At 38.0% G+C, this 12,643-nt stretch overlaps 1 long non-coding RNA gene across 1 annotated transcript in view; it reads right to left on the bottom strand.

Annotated features, from left to right (window-relative positions):
- Positions 1-4,917: 4,917 nt before the first annotated feature.
- LOC123373651 overlaps positions 4,918-12,643 on the bottom strand; it is a 55,759-nt gene continuing 48,033 nt past the window's right edge. The window contains exon 3 of the long non-coding RNA XR_006580799.1: positions 4,918-5,237. This is a non-coding gene — a long non-coding RNA (uncharacterized LOC123373651). The remainder of the gene's footprint in view (positions 5,238-12,643) is intronic.

The following is a 12,643-nucleotide window of genomic DNA, read 5'->3' as shown; positions in this document are numbered from 1 at the left end:
ATTCCTCTGATTGTTAAAAATCTTCATCTAATTTCAAGTCTAAACTTGTTGATGGCTAGTTATATCCATTTGTTTTTTGTGAGAACACTGGCTCTTAGTTAAATAACTCCTCTCCATCCCTGATGTTTATTCCTCTGTTATATGTATAGAAAGCAATCATCTTTCCTTCATTTTATTAGGCAAAACAAGCCAAGCTCCTTAAGTCTCCTCTCACAAGGCAGGCTCTCCATTCCTCTGATCATCCTTTTAGCCCTTTCTCAGCACCTGTTCCAGTTTGAATTCATCTTTCTTAAATATGGGAGACCAGAACTGCACACAGTCTACTTTTTTCTAAGAATTTAACTGATACGGAGAAATTTAAAATTAAAGCACGCAGTAAAATCCTAGTTTTCCAGCATTTCACAGTAGCATCTTTCTGTTATTCTTACTAAGACACAGAAACATAATAGATATAAAGAGAGGGGAAAATACCTGACTTAACTAAAAACATCATTTTCTTCTTTTTATAAGAATAATTATTGTGCTGTATTTCTACCTTGCATATATTTTCTACTCTAACATCAGCCTTCTAATCTTTATCCAAATTATAACTAGGAGATTCCTTAACATTTTATATGACATATATTTTTCATAATCCTCCCAAAATTACTCAAGAAACCAGAAGAATCAAGCAAAGAGCATCCCAAACTGATGGTTTGCAAGCCTCTTAAATATGATATTAGTTCACACTTAGAAGCAATAGCTCATAAAACAAGCTTAATATTTTATACTGTTTACAACAGAATTTTAATACTGATATTCTGTGATGTTATTTCACTTCTTGTTAGCACACGACACAACAGAACATCAAACTAATCAATCGTGTATTGATTAGCTTGGAGCACCTAAAATGGAAGCAATTGTAGTTCAGTGTGATGTTACAAATGTCTATAAATACACAATATAATGTCCTAGTGTAACAAGGCCTTTATTCCATAATCAATTTTTGTTTTACTGTTACAAGTGACTCATGGAAGAATTCTAAAACACACTGTAACCTACGATCTACATGACATGGATTATGGAGACATGGCTAAATATTTTCCCATCTGGACTACACAATGTTTCTAACATATAGCAAGGCTTAGCTGGCCGGTCACAGGCTTTCCTGTTTGGGGAGTCCTCAGGTATCATAGAATCAATATAGTGACTCCCACATTACCTCTTAACCCACAGGCTGGGGGGAACGATGAAGGAAAGGTGGTGTTTCTGTGATGCCCTTGTGATCCCTGGCAGTTGCTATTTATGGACATTTCAGAGAAAGAGAAGTCAATTACAGTATTTCAAAATCCTTAATTATCTAATTAGTTGACTTTAACCATAACTGTTTTCCTAACACTGCATAATTTGGTACATTTATCAAGTTATATTGATTTATTATGTGGAAACCCATTTATGCTCCAAATCCCAAACTTAACTGTACCTTCTATTTATAAATGTTGATCATCTTTGCTGTAGCCTGCGTGACCCTCGCCTGTAGAATCAGTTATGGAAAGGGTCATTCACTTTAGATGCATTATAGAAGTGTATCTCACAATTCTTGAACAATTTCCCTGGGATTATGTTAACACATGCTTTTAAAGCATCAAGCACATATGGCATATATTTTTCTAATTTTTTCCCCCATCACGAGCAAACAGATTTACTATGGCCTCTATAAGGAAATCAGCACTCTTCCTTTGTATTTGAGTTCCCCTGTGCCCTATGCTTTAACCTCAGAGCAGTGATTAAATCCAAGATGTTGTATCAAACTCTTGTTTTTTCTCTTAGGCTACGTCTATACTACCCGCCCGGGTCGGCGGTTAGCGTTCGACTTCTCGGAGTTCGATATATCGCGTCTCATCTAGATGCGATATATCGAACTCCGAACGCGCTCCCGTCGACTCCAGAACTCCACCACCGCGAACGGCGGTGGCGGAGTCGACGCTATTTGCTATTCGCGTAGCTGAACTTGCGTACCTTAGTTCGACCCCCCGCCCAGTGTAGACAGCCCTACAGAGCTCCAGTGCTAAACAAGCTGACAGTGCTAGTGACCTTCTGCTCAGCTATGTCCATCTCTGAGATACTGAAATAGGCTTTTACCATGTTATTTGAAGATTCAGAATAGACTGTACATTGCAGGCCCAGCCCTGCCAAATTCTCAGCACTCTCAACTTCCATTAAAATGGGGACCAGTCCTCTTGTGACTTACTAGTGAAGACTCTGATCCTGAAAATGACTATCTTGTGTTCTCACATGGAACCCCATTGAAGTCACGAGTTCTGTCCACACAAAATCTGTTGTAGGATGTGGGGTCTAGGAATGGTCATTGGAATAAACAGATGATATTTAGTCAAACACAAACTACTGGTCTCAATATTGGGGGGAAATTTTATGGCCTTTGAACTTCAGGTAGACACGGCATGAGTATATTCCCACAGGTCCAATCTTCCTGCCTTTGTAGACATAAATAAGTGGTGGTTATAATAGTGGTTTCTTGTTTGATTATTTATTGTTTATTTTCATATGGACAGTATTTAAAAAAATATATTGTTAGAAATTTTGTTCTGCTTTTCATTTGATCAAGTGATGAATTACTGGTTTCTATTCCACTGTGGTTTTCCCTTTAATGCTTACAATCAACCAACCAAGCAGGAACCAGTACAGTCATGTAATTTAAAATTGTAAAGCCCAAGAAATTATCGTAACATGAAATTTCAGTCACTTATTCAATGCTGTATCTGGCCATAGTAATATTTTAAACAATAACACTGCTACAAGTAGATTTTGGTTTGTTTCAAACAGCATTATCTGTAATTACAGGGCTTCTAGTCTAGCTTGATCTTTTTTTTTTTACTGAGGATGAATTTGTTATGAAACAAAGTGCTAGCTATGACTTGCCATTGCACTATATTAAAAGCACAGTACACTAAAATACTGTCATATCAGTGGAACAAGTTCTGAATTACAAAATATAACTGTGAGTCACACTACTACCAAGTGAGAAGTAGATATGTTTAAAATTAATGAACCTAGGCCACAGATAATGAAGAGTGACAGATAAAAATGTTAACTGGGAAGCAAGAATTGCATGTGTGCCAGTGCTAATGAAAATAATATAATTCACTAAGAGGTAAACAAAATGCATTGCATTTTTGGTTTCTTGCCTCCAGATATGTCATGTATTTTAAAATACTGGATTTTCCACAGACAAAATACCTTTGTGCCAAGATAGGCAGCACTGCCGCTACATTGAAAATATTAAGTATAGCCTCTATGAGTAAAAGTATTCATATACACAACTGACAAATTAGTTTTCCAAAATTTACTACTGGATAGGGAACAATGCTTACATGTCAAACATAGCTTTGTCAAATGTGACACAGCCTTGCAAAATACTTCGAGACTTAGGATCCACTCTGTCACCCTTATTCACATTGTCTGTACCTTACTCTATGAGTGGTCCCATTGAAATCACTGGGTGATGGGGATGGTACAGAGGGATGGGCCACTGGAGGCCCAGTCTTAGCATTTCTCCCAGGCATTATACATCCTGGCTATGGCCCTATCTATGCTTAATATAAGTGTTACATGCCCTTGTGGTCTCCTTTTGGTAGGTTAGTACCGCCATGTAGAATTCCCAGAATAATGACACTAGCTGGAGTTCAGTTTAACAGAAGAGAGGTTACAGAGGCAGCTCCTTTTCTGTTGCTGGTACAAACAATTTCCCTTTCTCCCCATGTAAAGAAACACACCAACTTCAATGTCCTCTCAGAATTACTTCCTGAGATATGGACCCTTCCTGTCATTAGGGAGAATTCACAGGGGTTGGATGCAGGAGTACCAAAAAACACTCACCCAGCCAGCACAGTAACTCAGATACAATAGTTGGATGAAAAATCCTTAGGTTTAGTTAAATGTCATTTTGGAAAAAAGGGGAAGAATTGGATCCTGAGTAAATAACACCTCTTAGGGGCCCAAACTAGCACTTCCTTTTAGTAGCTGAATCCTCCTTGATTGACCTTTCAAATTATACAGTACTTTAGATCAGGGACCTTCTTGTCTGCTTTTATCAAAAGGAGCACAAACCACTCATAGCTTCTCAACATATCAAAAATAACCTGCAGCTTCTTTTAGAAAGACCAATAATTATTATACAAGATAATCCCAGCGGTCCTTTCACAGAGTTCAATTTACATATTGATGCAGTGTCCAGTCCTAACATTGCTACCTACTGGTGAATTAACTACAATAGTAATTCTACTCCTGACTGGAGGAACTGGATAAGAGAATATATTTTGAGAATATGTTTTTGTTAGTCCTCCTGAAATCATTTTTTTTTTGCAAATCTCATAGGGGAATGTTTATTTTCATTATTTATATTTCCTTCCTTATTACTTGGAATCTGATTGATTTTTATCTTTTTTCCCACATTTCCAAGTTTTGGATATGTAAAAATCAGTCAAATAGATTCAGATATTCTTAACACATGGAAGAATATAAATGAATTAATAAATTTTATCTGAAGTTAGTTACTAGAATTTCAGTTATACCTGTATCATTTTAGGCTGTACATACTCTCTGCACACATTGTCTATGCTAATACTACCAAAAGTAAAAAGCTTCCAATACTTTTGGCACTGCAAAGAAAAATGCATTCAGAGATACAATGCAAATGGCAGCTTACCATAAACATCTGTGTGAATAAGATGTAATTACTTTAGTCACTACTAAAGGCAGCTTTCATACAATATAAAGACTATTAATTCAAAATACTGAAATGAATACAGATACTAAAATGAACAATTATGTTATTAAAACTAGGGTAATAAATTATGCTGCTTTTCTATGGAATACAACCATATCACACAACCACAGACAGCACAAATTTCCATTTCTCTTTACTATTAGCTTCTGGTTCCCGTAGGTCAACATTCAACATAATGTGCAGTACTGTGCATTATGCCACTACAACTAGAGAACATGTCTGAAGGCAATCAGTCTTTTCTCCCTTACACTGGAGTGAATCCAAGATAACTTAATTGAAAGTAATAGATTTAGTCTGGTATAAGTGAGAGCAGAATTTGGCCCACTGTCTGCAATCTAGCATTCTTTACACAAGAGAAGAGTGCTCCTTCCCAAAGTGCATTCACAACATATGGAGACATTCTTTGGTTATTGCTGATTGTCATAATGCCTCAGTGGTCTTGCTGTGCTGTCTGAAAAACAAAATAATGAAGCAAAAATGATTAAACAGCTCCCTGTGCATGGTCTTTTTTTCAACTAATTTCCCCTGCCTTCAAAACAAACAAATATTTTTTAAAAACCACCTATAAAATAAGCAATTTTTAAAATCTGTTTGATACATTCTGAACACACATAATACAGGGGAGACTAAATAAAGCAGTGGTAAATTTTTTTTTTAATTTTATAAAGTGAAGGATTTTTTTTAAGACACTCTACACATTATAAAGGAGCTTGCAGTGTGTGTCTGTTTGTGAGTCACACAGACACTTTTTTTGTTGCTAATTTCTGCCTAGAAGTCGAGGCAAGTTGTGCTGATATAACTGTTGCTCTGATTACCAAATATATTATGTCCAAACAAAGCAGATTATCAAATCAGTTTTATCCTTTCAATGTTTTCTATCATTTCCTTGTGAGTGTACTGTTAAATCTCATCTACCCTGCAGAGTGCCCAATTCTGCAAGCTACTCAGTGTCACCTTCAGTGCATCTCCCAAGAGGCAATTACAGTGGTTGCCTAGGTGAGGCTACCTGCATGGGTAATGGTGACTGACTGTGGACCAGTGTTAAATTGAATATTTGTGTGATGGTGAGTGAATGTGGTTGCCTGGGGATTTACAAAAAAACAAAACAAATTTCACACACCAGGGGTGGAAGAAGTGACTTCGTCTCGAATGAAAAGGGACAAGGCTGCAGGGGATGACAACAAGAACAACTCTTGCAGGTAGCAATTGTGCAGAGGGCTGAACTAGAGGAGGACCTGCTTTCACACTTCCCCCACATAGTACAGTGTGAATAATGATTTTTCGATTTGCTGGCAATTCCAAAAAAAATACAAATAAAAAATTGCCCAGCTCTACTCTGCGGCATTATAAATCCTGGCTGCATTCCTACCCTTACTCGATAATTACCTGCTCAGTTGTAGTAAAGGGCAGACAGTCAATGAATGACATGTGGGAAATACGTATAAACACCCCATTTATGGTAAAGAGTGGGATTAATTAGTCCAAGAGATGTTGTCTCCCTTTCTTTGTAAAGAAAACAATGGGTGATCTAATCACCTTTCCTTATGGAGCTGTGATTGTTTTCTTTCTTTATGTGGAAGTGATCCTGAAAAGAAAAAGCTCTCTCTAAAACCATGAGTTTTATTTGCTGAATTTTCATATGGACGACAAAGGCTTGGGGGAAATTGTAACTATGATCAAGGTTAGAAATTTACCAATCTTTTAATTGTCTATAATTTTTTTCATGCCAGGATTAAGAGAACCTGTTCTAACCAGGAACTATGCTATACATTTTCTCTGGGTGAAAAATCAGAATGAATCCACTGCGAACATATTTCCCTGATAAAATGTTATATTACATGATATTATAGATATGCACTAGACAAAAATAAAAACTATCAGAGTTAAATTTAAAATTTATAATTTTCATGGTATAATGAATTACAAAGTAGAACTCAGGACACATACAGCAAGTATAAAAAACACAAATCTGGCTTGCCTTCCTCAGAGGAGTCTTTTCATGGACATTAGTGAGCTATCATGTGTGGGTAAGGCAAGCAGGGTTTGGCCCAAAGTGGTTAACATAAAATCACCGCTTAGAAAATTAAGGGCTATATTTTTAATAAAGATCAGTGTTTCAATTTCAATCACAAAGTATTCTTGCACATACTCAGAAGGGTAACTGAGCATGCAAATATACCTTTTCATTAAAAAACAAGTCATTCATGTGCATGTACTGGTTTGAGTTTGCAGGCACCCATCCCACATGAACAAATGTATGTTTTGCATGCGTAATTGCTTGTTTGCAGCCAGCCATGCCTATTTTGTAGGTGCAGATGAGTGGCTGATTTTCGAAAATCTGCCATTTACCTTTCAGTAAGTCACTGAAGAATACAGAACTACTAATGTCAATTGTTAATTCTATTACAGTTGAGAGAAAACTAGTAATACTAGGCTGTGTCTACACTAGCAGTCTTACAATGGCACAGCAGTACTGATACAGCTGTGCCTCTGTAAAATCGTTCATGTAGTTGCTCTGTGCCAACAGGAGAGAGTTCTTCTGTTGACATGATAAAACCATGTTATAGAGTGGTGGTAGCTGTGGCGGTGGGAGAGCGTCTGTGCATACTAGCGCTTATGCTGGCAAAACATGTCACTTGGGGGGTGTTTTTTCACATCTGTGAGTGACAAAAGTTTTGTTGACATAAGTACTAGTGTAGACATGGCCCTACAGTGAGACTTCTCAGAGTGCATTACTTTTAAAACAAAGTGTGAAAAAAAAAGTCTTCATTTCTCATGCTTATTTCGATTGCTCAGCCACATATAGGAAAGCTAGAAGAAAATTACCAAAAGGCAAAAACAGTGGTTGTAATTAAAAATGGATGTTGACTGCACAGTGATTCTTTACCATATTGTGAGTTTGCTTGTGGGCTTTTTTGTTTTGTTTTGTTTTGTATTCTCTATGTTTACAATAGGAAATATAGCACACACTTAAAGTGGGTGGTGAAGATTGTAATAGTGTCCACTGTATAAAGATGTATCTTCCCAAATGCTAGCCTGGTAAGTAAAATATTGTAGCTGACCCCTTCTTGTCTCAGATAGCCCTGAACCTGGTCCCATGTTCATGGTAGTCCACAGAAATGTTGTAGTGTCAGTAGCTGTAGAAACTGTACCACAAACCCTGAAGGCAAGAGCTGTAGATGCTCCAATGGTTAGACCCGCCTTGACATTCAACATGTGCTGGGTTCCTCCCAAGAATGACACTCACATGAAGAGCATATGAAGTAAAAAAGGGCTTTTGCTCTAAGCCTGGCAGAGATAAGGTAATAGTCAAGGGTTAATTAGAACAAAGAGCAATAAAAGGAGTTACTCTAAGCCTCCTTAGAGTATAACACATTTAGCAATTCTAATAATAACTAGCAGATCACAGTGACTCTTTCTGGTCTAGGCCATTTTCTTTCCTTGTGGGCCCATGTCCAAATATGGAGAAAACATGCTCTCAGATGTTAACACTCATTTCTACATATGGATTTTAAAGTCTTTAACGATTAACTGTTCTGGGCAGGTGTCTCTTCTGATCCTCTGAGTTGGACTTCCATAGAAGACTGGAACTGTGGGCTACTGGCTGCTGTAGTCTCTGGGCAGAGACTTCCCTCCTGGGTACATTTAACATTCCTGAGCGGTAGGTCATTCACAATTCCTTTGGCCTCTAATAGGCTCTCTGTCAGGACACTGTACTGAGCAGGAATAAGCATAATGGGGATGACGGAAAGAAAGCACAGTCAGGGTCCTGACACAATAGTACTGCAGCCCTTTCCATTATTTCAGGATATCTTTTCTGACAGCCTGGAGTCCTGCTTTACTTGAGTGTGTAGACAAGCTGACTTTCAGAGAAAAGGAGAGCAGAGGCTGTCCTGAAGGCAAGCCACAGGGACACATGCCTGATGGTTCCCAGGGACTAGTTTCTCTCACAGCCAACTGCTCAATACAACATGACATACACTAGATGCAAGATTCTTGCCAGCTCATCAATGTATCTTTCCCTCAGTCTATTTCACTGTATTGGATAGTACAAAGGACTGCACTCAGTTACCCTGTTAGTGGCTCAGAGCTCCTCTGTCATAACCCTCTATTATATGGCATCTCTATGTAGTGTCAAGTGCACAGGTAAGAATTGAGTAGAGTTGATCAAAATTTTTCATTTAAAACATTGTTTTCAAAAGATCGGGGGGAAAGGGGAACTGATCTTTTATCACTTCTTATACTTCTTCAGTGTACCACAAGTTTCTTTTTGAATACAGGCTTTCCCTTTTGATTCACCCACAAGTTATTTAGCACTCTCCAATATATTTGTTATGAAACTGCAGTTTACCCACTCCTTCCACATGTGGTGCTGACCTCCATTACCAATTCCCTCAAATCCTTCTCTGTAGTTAGCTTGTAGTTTTTGCCACCTTATCTTTGGTGTTAATCATGTTGCCCTCTGATTTTCTCTGTACCTTCATTATAAAAACATTTCTAAGACGCCTTGCTGTCTTTTATTTTCCAGTGGTCTCTAGTACTTAACATAAGAACATAAGAATGGGCCTACTGGGTCAGACCAAAAGTCTATATAGCCCAGTATCCTGTCTTCCAACAGTGGCCAGTGCCCAGGGCCCCAAAGAAAATGAAGAGAACAGGTAATCATCAAGTGATCCATCCCCTGTTGCTCATTCCCAGCTTCTGGCAAGCAGAGGCTAGGGACACCATTCCTGCCCATCCTGGCTAATAGCCATTGATGGACTTATCCTCCATGAATTTATCTAGTTCTTTTATGAACCCAGTTATGGTCTTGGCCTTCACAACATCCCTCTGGCAAGGAGTTCCACAAGTTGACTTTGCATTGCATGAAGAAATACTTCCTTTCGTTTGTTTTAAACCTGCTGCCTATTAATTTCATTTGGTGACCCCTAGTTCTTGTGTTATAAGAAGTAGTAAACAACACTTTATCTACTTTCTCTATACCAGTCATGATTTTATAGATCTCAATCATATTTCCCCATTGTCATCTCTTTTACAAGCTGAAAAGTCCCAGTCTTATTAATCTCTCCTCATATGGAAGCCGTTCCATACCCCTCATAATTTTTGCTGCCCTTTTCTGAACCTTTTCCATTTCCAGTATATCTTTTTTGAGATGGGGCGACCATATCTGCACACAGTATTCAAGATGTGGGCGTACCATGGATTTATATAGAGGCAACATGATATTTTCTGTCCTATTATCTATTCCTTTCTTAATTATTCCCAGCATTCTGTTAGCTTTTTTGACTGCCTCAGCATTGTGGATGTTTTCAGAGAACTATCCACAATGATTCCAAGATCTCTTTCCCAAGTGGTAACAGCTAATTTAGACCCCATCATTTTATATGTGTAGTTGGGATTATGCTTTCCAATGTGCATTACTTTGCATTTATCAACATTAAATTACATCTGCTTTTTGTTGCCCAGTCACCCAGTTTTGAGAGATCCTTTTGTAGCTCTTCACAATCTGTCTGGGACTTAACTATCTTTAGTAATTTTGCCACCTCACTGTTTACTCCTTTTTCCAGATCATTTATGAATATACTGAATAGGACTGGTCCCTGAACAGAGTCCTGGGGGACACCACTATTTACCTCTCTCCATTCTGAAAACTGACCATTTATACCTACCCTTTGTTTCCTATCTTTTAACCAGTTACCAATCCATGAGAGTACCTTCCCTCTTATCCCATGGCAGCTAACTTTGCATAAGAGCCTTTGGTGAGGGACTTTGTCAAAGGCTTTCTGAAAATCTAAATATACTATATTCACTGGATCCCTTTGGTCCACATGCTTGTTGACCCCCTCAACAAATTCTAGTAGATTGATGAGGCATGATTTCCCTTCACTAAAACTATGTTGACTCTTCCTCAACACATTTTGTTCATCTATATGTCTGACTATATTGTTCTTTATTATAGTTTCAACCAGTTTGCCTGGTACTGAAGTGATGCTTACAGGCCTGTAATTGCCAGGATCACCTCTGGAGCCCTTTTTAAAAATTGGCATCACATTAGCTATCCTTCAGTCATCTGGTACAGAAGATGATTTAAATGACGGTTGGCGTTAGGTTGGCAGACGTCTGTAAAAATTGTCCTCAAATGAATAAAGTAAATTAAGGGTATTCTAAAAAGAATGCACAGTGCCGCCATCCAAGTGTTGTGGAAAGTAAGTGAGGGCTACTGTACAACTTTTTACATGTGCAGTTAAAGAAGCTAGCCCAGGAAACTAATAGCAGACTGTTAAATTGGAATGTTGGCACACTAACTGGCTGTAGCATAGTACTGAAGAGGAGGAAAGTACAGATAGCAAGTATCCAGGAAACAAAATTGAAAGGGGTGAAGGCCAAAGAGGTTGGGGAATGATTTACTGGGGGGCCTCCAACTCAAGAAATGGAGTAATCATAGTTCTTGATAAAATAAAGGAACAAGTGGTGCCAGTAAATAGAATCAGCACCAGGGGCTAGTTGGCTTTTGAATGTGGCTTACTAAACATTAGTTAGAGCATATGCACCCCAGTCTGGCTGTGGCAAGGATGAGAAGACAAGTTTCTGGGAAATGTTAGACACTGCTCTTCAACAAATTCCAGGAAATGAGGACATAGTTATTGGCACTGACTTAAATAGACATTTTGGAAGAGACAGGCATGAGTATAGTAGAGTACATGGTGGCCAGGGCTTATGGAACTTTAAATGATGAATGAGAAAGCATACTGCAGCTAGCACAAACTTATGACCTAGCGGTATCAAACACATTCTTTATAAAAAGAGATGAACATCGTAGTACTCACAAGAAATTAAGAAACTTTTTAAAGACACCATAATAGAGACTCAACTTAATGTATACCACAAATTAAAAAATATAGTAAGAGAACCAAAAAAGAGCCACTGTGAGTAAACAACAAAGTAAAAGAAGCAGTGAGAGGCCAAAAGGCATCCTTTAAAAAGTGGAAGTTAAATCCTAGTGAGGAAAATAGAAAGGAGCATAAACACTCATATCAAAGTTAAGTTGACTGGTCTATAATTCCGTGGCCTTTGCTCCCCTTTTTAAAGATAGGCGCTATGTTTGTCCTTCTCCAGTCCTCACCCATCCCTCATAAATTATCAGTTATTCACTAATGGTTCCAAAATTGCTTCAGCTAGTTCTTTACGTACCCTAAAATGAATGTCATCAGGCCCAGATGACTTGAAGACATCTAACTTATCTAAATATTCTTTAATCTGTTCTTTTCCCTATTTTGGCGTGTGTTCCTTCCTCTTTGTTGTCAATATCAATTAACCTTTTTCATGAAGACTGAAGCAAAATTGGTATTAAACACCTCAGCCTTTTTGATATCTGTTATTGGTGTTCTTTCCCTGCCAAGTAGGGGACCTACCCTTTCCCTCATCTTTCTCTTGCTCCAAATGTATTTGTAGAACTTCTTAGAACCTCCTCTCATTGCCTGTTATGTCCACATTCAAACTACAACTTGCTTTGCCTCTTCTAGCTGTAAAAAAAACAAACCAATTTTCCTAGGCCTCACCTGCATCTGTTAACGTAAGAGACACCTGCATTTCATGGTTATATGCATTTAGAATGTAAAAACACTTAGGGCCTGATTCAAAACTCATATAAGGTCAATAGAAAGACTCCCATTGACTTCATGATCTTTGAATCAGACTCTGAGAGAGCTTTTGTGATTAAAAGGTACTATGAAAATCATCACTTATTTATTCTATACAGGAGATGGAAAAAGAGCAGTGAAAAGGATGATGAGAATACAAACAGAGGGATGAAAACTCTTGTGATGTTAGTCTGTTTTTATTATTCTTTGCTGGTAT

The sequence above is a fragment of the Mauremys mutica genome, chromosome 7 (assembly GCF_020497125.1).
Source record: "Mauremys mutica isolate MM-2020 ecotype Southern chromosome 7, ASM2049712v1, whole genome shotgun sequence".
NCBI classification, from domain to species: domain Eukaryota; kingdom Metazoa; phylum Chordata; order Testudines; family Geoemydidae; genus Mauremys; species Mauremys mutica.
This window is presented reverse-complemented; position numbering and strand designations above follow the sequence as displayed.